This window comes from Hevea brasiliensis, chromosome 2 (genome assembly GCF_030052815.1).
Source record: "Hevea brasiliensis isolate MT/VB/25A 57/8 chromosome 2, ASM3005281v1, whole genome shotgun sequence".
Lineage (NCBI taxonomy): Eukaryota > Viridiplantae > Streptophyta > Magnoliopsida > Malpighiales > Euphorbiaceae > Hevea > Hevea brasiliensis.
The window spans coordinates 70417517-70428204 of record NC_079494.1 but is presented as its reverse complement, the minus strand read 5'-3'; the positions used below and the strand labels follow the sequence as shown (position 1 = coordinate 70428204).

At 30.8% G+C, this 10688-nt stretch overlaps 1 non-coding gene across 12 annotated transcripts in view; it reads left to right on the top strand.

Moving 5' to 3' along the window:
* Nucleotides 1-211: 211 nt before the first annotated feature.
* The window catches only part of LOC110670419 (uncharacterized), a 45760-nt gene continuing 35283 nt past the window's right edge, over nucleotides 212-10688 (top strand). For 6 of the 12 annotated variants that reach the window (XR_009143659.1, XR_009143657.1, XR_009143658.1 and 3 more), the window contains exons 1-6: nucleotides 212-733; nucleotides 1301-1599; nucleotides 1744-1810; nucleotides 2615-2775; nucleotides 2873-2962; nucleotides 9714-9880. This is a non-coding gene — a transcript (uncharacterized LOC110670419). Of the gene's footprint in view, nucleotides 734-1300; nucleotides 1600-1743; nucleotides 1811-2614; nucleotides 2776-2872; nucleotides 3137-9713; nucleotides 9881-10688 lie in introns of those variants that run through there. The other 6 variants (XR_009143662.1, XR_009143665.1, XR_009143663.1 and 3 more) reach the window with 3 other exon arrangements.

The window sequence follows — 10688 nt, the reverse complement described above, 5'->3', positions numbered from 1 at the left end:
TATAATTTTACCATTAAAATTAGGTGTTATATTTTATCATACTAGCTAAGTCTCTCTATATATATTAACTTTTCTTTTTTTAAAAAAATTTATATAAAATCTTTTTACAATTAAATTTTCTTTTTTTTTTCAAAGAAAAATTGTGGTCGTTTTATTAGAACCCATGACCAGTAAAAAAAGGAATATATTAATTAACTTTTGTTTTTTTTTCTTTTTTTTTTTTTTAAATATTTCTGGTCCGTAGATTAGAACCAGGGTCTATTAATAAAGAACCATACCTTTCAAGGCTTTAGCCATTTGAGCTAGCAATTTTGACGTTGTAGGTGTGAGATTTAGAATGTGTATACCACCTGAACATTAATATTAATAGTCTTCAGACACACCTCTTCATCTTTCTTTTTCTTACTTTAGAATGCTTCTCTTCATCTTCAAACGCCCAGCTTCACTTCTATCCCCCTTTGGCTACATAACTTGAATTCTTTTAATGTTTTCTTTTTTTCTTTTTTCCCTAGAAGAAGAATTGTGCTAGTCTTTGTTCACTAGCACCAGTGTTCAAGCAAACTTATTTGAGTTTTTTCGTTGTTACTATTTGAGGTGGTTATCATAAGAATCAGGCATCAATGCCCGATTGAAGTTCTTATTCTCTTTCTTGCCTCGCTAGCAATGATTCTTGATGAAGCAGCTCTACGGATCTGGTAAATTTTTTCAAATGATGCTAAAATGAAGCAAGTGGGTAAGCTCTACAGATCTAGTAAACTTTTATAAATGAAATCAATGGTCATATACACATTACCTTCTGTTGTTTTATTCTATGTATGCATATATATGTACAAGCACTTACTCTGCTAAGTTCAAACTCTGAAAGAAACTTGTGAAAGTTGTGGAGTCCGAAGTGGCAATGGACCTTCCTGTTGCTCTTGCTCCATAACTAGATATTCCCTTTTTTTTTTTTTTCTCTCCTTTCATTTCTGAGTTTTGCTACAGTTATAAGAGTAGAGGAGAGGAAGAAAAGCGAAGGGGGAAGAATCAAGAATGGGAAGTAGTTCAGTTGGCAAGTTGTTGACGTTGGTGTGCTTTGTTAGGTTTTTTGTTCTTAGCTAATTGAGTGTAGTGTGACCTATGATAGAAAGGCAATTTTAATTAATGGCTAGAGGAGGATTGTCTTCTCTAGTTCCATTCATTACCCCAGAAGCACTCCTGATGTAGGCCATCAGTTCCTATTTCTTTTCTTTTCTTTTCTTTTCTTTTTAGTATGCCCATTTTTTTTTTCTTATTTTCTTATGAAATGGAGACTTTGTAGATGCGGGAAGATATGATATAGAAGGCCAAAGATGGAGGACTAGATGTTGTTGAGACCTATGTTTTCTGGAATGTGCATGAGCCTACACCTGGAAATGAACTTCGATTTACTCTCTCTTTTTTTTTTTGGGGGTTTATTTAGTCTTGTTTAATTTCTTGTCAATTGTGCTTGTCATATGGGATGTACTACAATTTTGAAGGGAGATATGATGTTCTGAGGTTCATAAAGTTAATCCAGAAATCAAGCCTATATGCTCATCTTCGCATTGGACCTTATGTTCTTGCTGACTGGAATTTTGGGTACCTCACCATTTTCCCTTTCTCTGGATCTAGCTACTTCTCTTCCTCACTTTTATTCTTTTGCAGTTGGGTGTTTTGTTTTTTCTTGATTTTTGTTTAGTAGTTTATTTGATGCTGATTTGCATCCATTATTTTAATTTTCAGAGGTTTCCCTGTTTGGTTGAAGTATGTCCCAGGCATCAGCTTTAGAAAAGACAATGAGCCTTTCAAGGTCTTTTTTTTTTTTTTTTTTAAATCAGCTCTATTTTATATTGTCTTGGACTGATATTATAATAAGCCAAAGCAGAATTAGTGCAATTTAAGCAAAGTATGGGATTTTTAATTATGTTTAAAGCTGTAATAAAGACCTTCACGTTATGCAATGAGCGATGCAAAGGTTTACAAAGAAGATTGTGAACTTAATGAAGAGTAAAAATTTGTTCGAGTCCAAATGAGTTGAAAAGAGAAAATATTTTCAATATATTAACTAATTATTTAGTTTGCTGCAATCCCATTAAAAAATGATTGATTTTGCTAGCTTTGGATACTGTATGGGCATGCAGGTGCTCATGGTTCTATTCATTTGAGCTTGCAGCTTCATTATTGATTATCAATTAGAAGGGCTCTGGAATTATTTAAAATCTTGGTATGTCTTAGTGGTCAATGATTTTGTTGCGTCAATCGGGTTGGTACAAAAATAATGATGTTTTACTAGAATTGAAGAGGGCCTATTCCAATCGATGTGCTGAAGCATAGTGAATAATGACTGATAAAAACATGTCAGCTCACAATAAAAGAACAGTACTCTTTTTTCTTCATTTTGTGTAGTTCTCTATTTCTTTAACCATGATATTTGATTGTTTTACCATTGCTATAAGGAGAAATGCAAATTATGAATCTGCTAAGGCTAGATCTAAAGTCAATGACAAAGAAAACGAAGAGGTTACAAGTATTTTAAATTTGGTTTTATTTGATCTAATTTGTTTTTGGTTTTGTAGGTTCTAAATTAACTAACTTCTTTCTTTTGATTTTGTAGGAGGATGAGGATGAGGATGATGAGTAGATTGATTAGGAATGGTGGTGGATGCAAGAATTGGCATGAGAAATTTCTATATAATTTGTTAACAAAGTATAATGACCTGCATTTTAGACTTGAAATAGTTGCTTATACTTGTTTGATGAGCTTTTTTGATACTGGTAAGTTGTTTTGTCATGCATCTCATCACCAACTTTCAGGTTTTACTAATGAATTTTATTCTTAATTGATGGGGATTTTATTATTGTTTTTATTTAGGTTAATTTTGCTGGAGATGTTGCAGACAAAGCAAGAATTGGTGTTTGAAAGGCTTATCAGGATGCCATAGTTGATATACGCTGGATCAAGGTGACTAAAATATATTTCCACATTCTATAAATATGGTGTTTTTGGTTATGAGTTATTGGGGGTGGTTGCTTTAAGCTACTGACAAAAAGAGAAATTTGAGGCGCAAATTAAGCTAGGCCATTTATTTTATTCCTTACTATTTATTACTAGCATGATATTAGTTTGCATTTTTAATTTGCATTTTCACATTGCTCTTATTCAAATGGCCCTATCAATTAATGAAAATGAGTTTTAATTGTTTATCTCAACCTGCCTAAGAAAAATAAATATATAACAAGAATGAATTATTCTCTCGACTTAATAAAAGATGCATGACAATTCTATACTTTAGAACAAAGTGACAGCAAAAAGTAAGAGTAAAAGTAGCACAAATGTGAAATGAGCTATTATGAATACCTTTAATGAATAATCTAAAGTAGAGATTTCATATGCACGTATAAATGAGTACATGCATATAAAATAACATAGAGCTTAAATTATTAGTTCCACACTAAAATTAATTACATTTCCTCTTAGGGACATAAAAACAAATGTTTTTAGGAGATAATAATTTGTTTACTTAAAATAATAATTTTAATACTAATTAATTAGGAATGACAATGAGGCAGGTTTGGGGTGGGTTTTGGCCTCCCAGTCCCCACCCTGTGAAGGATTAGGGCAAGAAGTTCGCTCTCTATCCCGGCCGGTGGCAGATCGGGGGAGGGTGGGTTTCCTGCAAAGATTTTATTTTTTATTTTTTTAATTTTTATTCTATAATATTAATATATGTATTTTAATAAAAAACATTATAAATAAAAATATAAGCTTTAAATAAAGTTTAAATAATATTTATATATATTTTTGTTAAAATTATAATATTTTAATATTTAAATATATAAAAATAGATTAATTTTTTATAAAATTATAATAATTTATTATTTTCGGGACGCGGTCGGGAACTTTTGCAATCCCTATTAAAAGCCATCCAGGCTATGCCTAGTAGTCCCATCCTTTAAGTTTGAAAAGGAGGTCTTGGAGGTTTTGGGTTTGATCCAAGCTCCATTAAATTTGTGGTGTCCGAAAAAATTTCCTAAATAACCTATGCCCCCTTCTCAAATTCTCTTATTCCCCTTTCCTAGGTCATGGACTGTCCTGTTGTAATAATAATAATAATAATAATAATAATAATAATAATAATAATAATAATAATAATAAAATCCATGCTAAACCTAAATTAGCGTAAACATACATATAGGAACGCATCCAATTCTCAGGACCTGCTCAGCTTTAACTAATTCTGGTGTTATATATTCTGGTTTATATCTTGTTGTTAAGTTTTGGACGCCAGAAGAAGTAAAAATAGCAATGGTATTATACGTTGCTAGTAAAGTTTTAAACATTAATCCCCATTTATAGAACTGGTCAAACAACAAGGATACTATCTTTCTTCAACCATTATTATTACTATTAATCTGAATCATATTTATTAGTCACTTTCTTATTTTAAAACTCACCTTAATTTTTTTCCTTTATTGATTAATTTGGTTCAAACTTCCAACCTCACAATTTTGAAGATGACTTAAACATTATTAAGCCCAAGTTCATGTGTATATTTTTCCTTAATAAATTAATATGTAGCGGTGGAGACATCTGCAATGCATAAGACTCCTCTCTATGTGAATTTCGGGAGACAGTTGTTTATCCTTAATAAGACCTAGTCACTAGCTAAACAAATATGCACATAAATTAATAAGAATGTATAAACATTAAGGGAAAAAACAAAGCTAATTAAGAAGAGGAGAGAAACCGGTAGCTCAATTATATATATATATATATATATATATATATATATATATATATATATATATATATATATATATATATATATATATATATATAACTACCAAAATTGCCATTACTCACTCCCAAATACCTAATTAACTTTTGTAGATTTCCTTCATCCTCTGCAAATTCAATACCTATTCTCAAGTTAAGTGCAAAAACAATCTCAAGCAATAAGGTAGTAGCCCTATTTAGATAAACCTGTAGCCCTATTGAATAATCAATCATTCTTAAATGTTAATCAATAAAACTATAGAACTAGTGAATGAAAGATATCAAGTTAGTGAAATCACAACAGCAATAATAAAGCAACAAATACCTTAAATACATTCAAGAAAGTAAAACCAAATAAAGTTAAACAAACAGTAAGAACATATTTAAGTTATTGATATGAACTAAATGAACAAGTAATTTTCTATGAGTAACTTTCGTTTCTTGAATAATCAGTCATTTTTAAAAGTTTATTAATAAAATTATAAAACTAGTAAATGAAAGATATCAAATTAGTGAAATCACAACAGTAATTAAAAAGCGCCAGATACCATTAATACATTCAAGGAAAGTAAAACCAAATAAGATATTAATATCAACAAATATTAAACCCTGTGTCCTTTTCTATGTGAACCTTGGTGATGCCAGACCTCTATGGCCACCACCAAATTCCGTAGATATATCCAAATCAATGCAACCACTAATTGCAATTAGTATATCAAACTGAGATATATCCCTTGGAAGGTTAGGGTAAAATATTTCTTTCTATCAAACCTTGAGTTCAAAGACAAGCTTGTAATTAAGTGCAAGGCATAATTTGTAATGAATAAAATAACTTTAGAGTAAACCTTAAAAAAAGATAAATACTTTGAAGAAAGTTGGTATTGATGTTGAGAAAACAAAACTATTGCTAAATATAATCCAAAAATATGATAGAATAAAAGGTAATCCATGCCAATATAAGTGTCTTCCAATGATATAAAGAAATGCAAAAAATTTATATGTGTACTCACAAAAATTAAAAATCCTCCTCCTCCTCATCATAATTTTCTTCATTGTTGTCATCATTTTCTTCATTGTCATCAGTATCATCGTCACGATAATTAATAATAAGATCATCTTCTTCATCAGTAGAATCATCACCAATTGTATCTTCACTTGATTTCTATCTATTCTTTAGGAGTACAGCGGTAGTACCGATTTCTTCTGAAATTTCATCACCTCGGCGCAATGATTGTATATTATGATTATCAATTTGTTCAATCTTATTTACATCATTCATCGCATATTGCTGATAAGGCTCATCATTAAAAATAAATCTTTCATCATCTATTCCTTCATATTTTGGAACAATATGTATATTTCTGGGATAAAATTTTTGCACAATTTTCTAACCACTGTCATTTTTTATGTCATTTATATAAAAATCCTGGGATGCTTGAGTTGCTAATACAAAAGGGTCATCTATATACCACTTTCGATTCACAATGACGCTCATTAACCGGCCATATGTTCTTGATCTATTTTTTTATCTTCGATATTCCACCAGTTACATTTAAACACAAAAACTCGATTCCCATTGCAATACTCAAGCTCGATGATATCAATTAATTCACCATAAAATCAATTTCGTTAGAATTATGATCTCCTTTCACCATAACACCACTATTTTGAGTGCGATAATGCTTGTCATGTTCAATGGTATGAAATCTAATTCCATTCACAATTATACCACTGTAATTTGCAACACGTATATCTGGACCCAAGCTCAATACATACAAATGATTCATTGATTCAAGTGAGCCATTTAGATTCATTTGTACTATATATAAAAGATATATATAAAAAAAATCTAATAAGTTTCTTTTTTGATTATATATATTTAATCAACCTTAAAGAAAACAAAAACTTACATATTGCTTAAACCAAACAGGAAATTCATCCTAATGTCTCTGTTGCGCATTAACAATACCTTGTCTTTGAAGTTCTTCCTTGTGCAAACTATACATGTGAAACAACATATAAGATAAATCAATGATATGATGACTTGTAACTATAATTAAGTTGAGCATAAAGTTTTGAATAGAATGATAACTTACTTTAAATAATATTCTATCTCTTCGTAGTTATTAAGTATATACCACTGAATTTTCCTGAAATCAGACAAGGATAACACGCCATATTCAGTTGCTCCTAAAGTTTTTGCCTTTTATGTAAAAATTGAAAATCCATTGGGTATCAACATTGGAGACTTATCAAAACTCCATTCCACTCGATTGTGTTTAGTTTCAACTCCATGAAAGTACAAGGAATAAAAATTAAGGCACTATTTATTAATATACACCTCAGCAATGGAACCTTCTGGAAGAGTTTTGTTGCGTACAGATTGTTTCAAAAAATATAAGAACCTAAAACTGTTCATTTTATAAAGAGAATTATTATAAGCAACAACCTTACAATCAGTTAAAAAAAAAAATTAAAATGATGCAAAAAGCTTCAAGTTACCTTTTAATGAAATACATCCATCGATAATGAACTGGGCCACCGAGTTCTACTTCACGTGGAAGGTTAATTGCAAAATGTATCACAATCACAAAAAATGATGGTGGATATATGGTTTCAAGTTTACAAAATATTAGAACTATGCCATTTTGTAACTTATGCAATGTAACCCTTTCTATTGTCTTTGAACATAAGTCTCTGAAGAAAGAACTCAATTTAGACAATACAATATAAATATCCTTCCGCAAATAACCATGGGTTGCAGCTAGAAGTAATCGTTGTAGAAATACATGATAGTCATGACTTTCATTCCCGATAATCTACAATCATCAACATTTACACATCGAGACAAGTTAGAGGCGTCATTATTAGGTAACTTAATTGATTTCAACCATTCACAAAACTTTTTCCATTCTGATAATGACAAAGTGTAACATGTTAATGGCATTATGAACTTATCACCATCTCTTTGCAAAGTGCAATTCTTTTCTCATACCCATTTGCTTCAAATCCAAATGAGTCTTGACATTGTCTTTTGTCTTCCTATCAATGTTTATCAATGTTGCTAGAATGTTTTCACATATATTTTTCTCAATGTGCATCACATCCAAATTATGGCATAGCTTCAATGTTTTTCAATAAGGAAGTTCAAAAAATATACTCCTTTTAGTCCAATTCAACTCTTGGTCCGTTCGATTACGCTTCTTTTTATTACATGGCTTTCCAAATCTCACACTTGATGAAATATAGGATGTCTGGATAAGTTTCTTCTCCTGATGATTCTTTAGGTTTCTCTTGAAGCTCTACCTTACAATCAAATTTTTTACTTTGCCTCCAAAGGTGTTGTTTGTCCAAGTATCTGCGATGACCCATGTAACATTATTTTCGTCCATTCTTTAGAGTGAGTGAACATGTCCTTTGTTGTAAACTAAACAAGCTAATTTCCCCTTTGTACTCCACCTGGATAACATTGCATATGCAAGAAAATCATCTATAGTCCATAATAATGGAGCATGTAACTGAAATTTTTCGTCACTCTATGAATCAAATGTCTCCACACAGTTTTCCCATAATTCTTTTTGTGCATCTATTAATGGTTGCAAATACACATCAGTATCATTGCCAGGAGAATCCTTACCTGGGATAAGCATGGATAAAAACAAAAATGGCTCCTTCATATATTTCCATGGTGGCAAATTATAAGGAAGTAGAATGACTGGCCACATACTATAATTGATGCTCTTATTTTCAAATGGATTAAATCCATCACTTGCAAGCCCAAGTCGCACATTGTGAGGATCTTTAGCAAATCAATCATGCTCTTTATCAAAACTCTTGCCATGCCTTACCATCAACTGGATGCTTAATGACATCATCATTAACAGCTTTTCTTGATGCCACCTTATATCCTTAGCAATTTCCTTTGACATAAATAATCTCTGAAGTCTAGGTTTCAAAGGAAAATATTTTGCTACCTTTTGAGCAATCTTCTTACGTCTATCTAAACCATACTTCGATCGAGGGGTATTACACACAAGGCATGTATTAAGATGCTCATAGTGTTTTCAATATAGTATACAATTATTCACACATGCATCTATATCGATATAACCAAGGCCAAGATCATGCATCAATTTCTTCACCTCATAATAATATTTGGGAAGTGTTTCACCTTCTGCGAGAGCATCTTTAAACAACTCTAAGTTCATTCTAAATGACTTGTTACTACAATTAGTAATTGTTTTATTGTGAATCATCTTCATAAGAAATCATAGCATAGGATACTTCTTTGGCTGATATAATGTGCCTGTCTTATTTCTGTTTTTCAATCCTAATTTTACATTGTTTTATGTTAGTTAAGAGTTTCAAAAAGTCACTTGGTATTAGGTAATCTCTGGTGTTCATAGTTATAAATTGAGATTGTTGTTACCCAAATACTTGTTTCTGATTTGTTATTGTACCCTTCCTTCTATATTTCAATTCTGATTTTATGCTATCTTGTTTTAGTTAAGAGTGTTGAAAGTTCACTTAATATTAGTCTATTTATGGTGTTCATGGTTATTTGAATCCTAACATTTGTTGTTGCTGGTTTGTTATTGTACCCTTGATTCTAATATTTCAATGTTCAATTAAAAATTTTACCTTTGTCATGACTAGCTAATTAAAGTTGTTGCTGATTTGCAGTGTGTGTATCTCTCTCTCTCTCTCTCTCTCTCTATATATATATATATATATATATATATATAGAGAGAGAGAGAGAGAGAGAGAGAGAGAGAGAGAGAGAGAGAGAGAGAGAGAGAGAGAGAGATACACACATTAATAATATCAAAAGCTGGTGGTTATATATATATATATATATAACCACCAGCACTTGATATTTGATAAAAGTAAATATAATTTTGATAGAAATGTAATTACTTCAATTGTTTGTAACAAGTCTTGCAAGTATGGTACCTGGACGTAAGAAAAATATTGCTTTGCCTAGACCTCCACAAGTTCAACTGAAGAACACATGAATGCAATCCAAACTATCAAAAATAATTAATGGGACACCACTACCCACTTCAGTTGAGATTGCCAACCTATCTCTAATGAGTGGTGAAGGTCAGTTCTTTATTGCTCATACTTTTTTAGTTTTTTTTCTCTTCCCTGTTGCTCCCTTGTACTACCATTCTTTTTGTTGTAGTTGATTAAGCTCATTGCTTAGGCAAAGGCTATTATGAGGTATTGTGCTAATTAGCTAATGTGTAATGCCACCATTTTAGGGAGTCTCTTACATTCTACTGTTCTAATGACTAATATCTGTCCGGACGGCTGGGATGTTTGGAACTGCCCTTAAATTTAAGTAAGAAGTCATAATTTAAAATAATAAAGATCAAGTAAGGCTGAAGAAAAAAATAAAAGAAGTGGAGTATAAATTAGTTAAATGTGCACAAGTCTTAGCGATGGGTAATACCATTGAGAAGTGACTATGAGTCTGGTTGCTACTCCAATTCATGTAGAACTTTGTAAGATTCTTAATTGAGGCTAAATTGAAGTATTATTATGAATTAATAAGTCAAAGAAATGAAAAGAAATAAGTTCAAATAAGTAGAGTAAAAACCAAAGTGAAAAACGGAGTTGGGGACTTATCGAGCATTATGGAAAAAATAAACAGAAATTCGGTAAGAGTAAAATTTTGTCAATTAAATTTAAGGGTCTAACATTGACAAAAAATGAGATTTATTAAGTTAATGGAGTTGGATTAATTTAATTAACCATTATTAGGAAAATTAAACCTAATTAGTTAATTAGTCAAATCTAATGATTATGAATTTCACCTTATTTACAAGTTTGCTATTTCCAATATTTACAAGTTTGTCATTAGGGATTTAAAATAATATAAATATCTAATAATCAAGACAATTGTCAT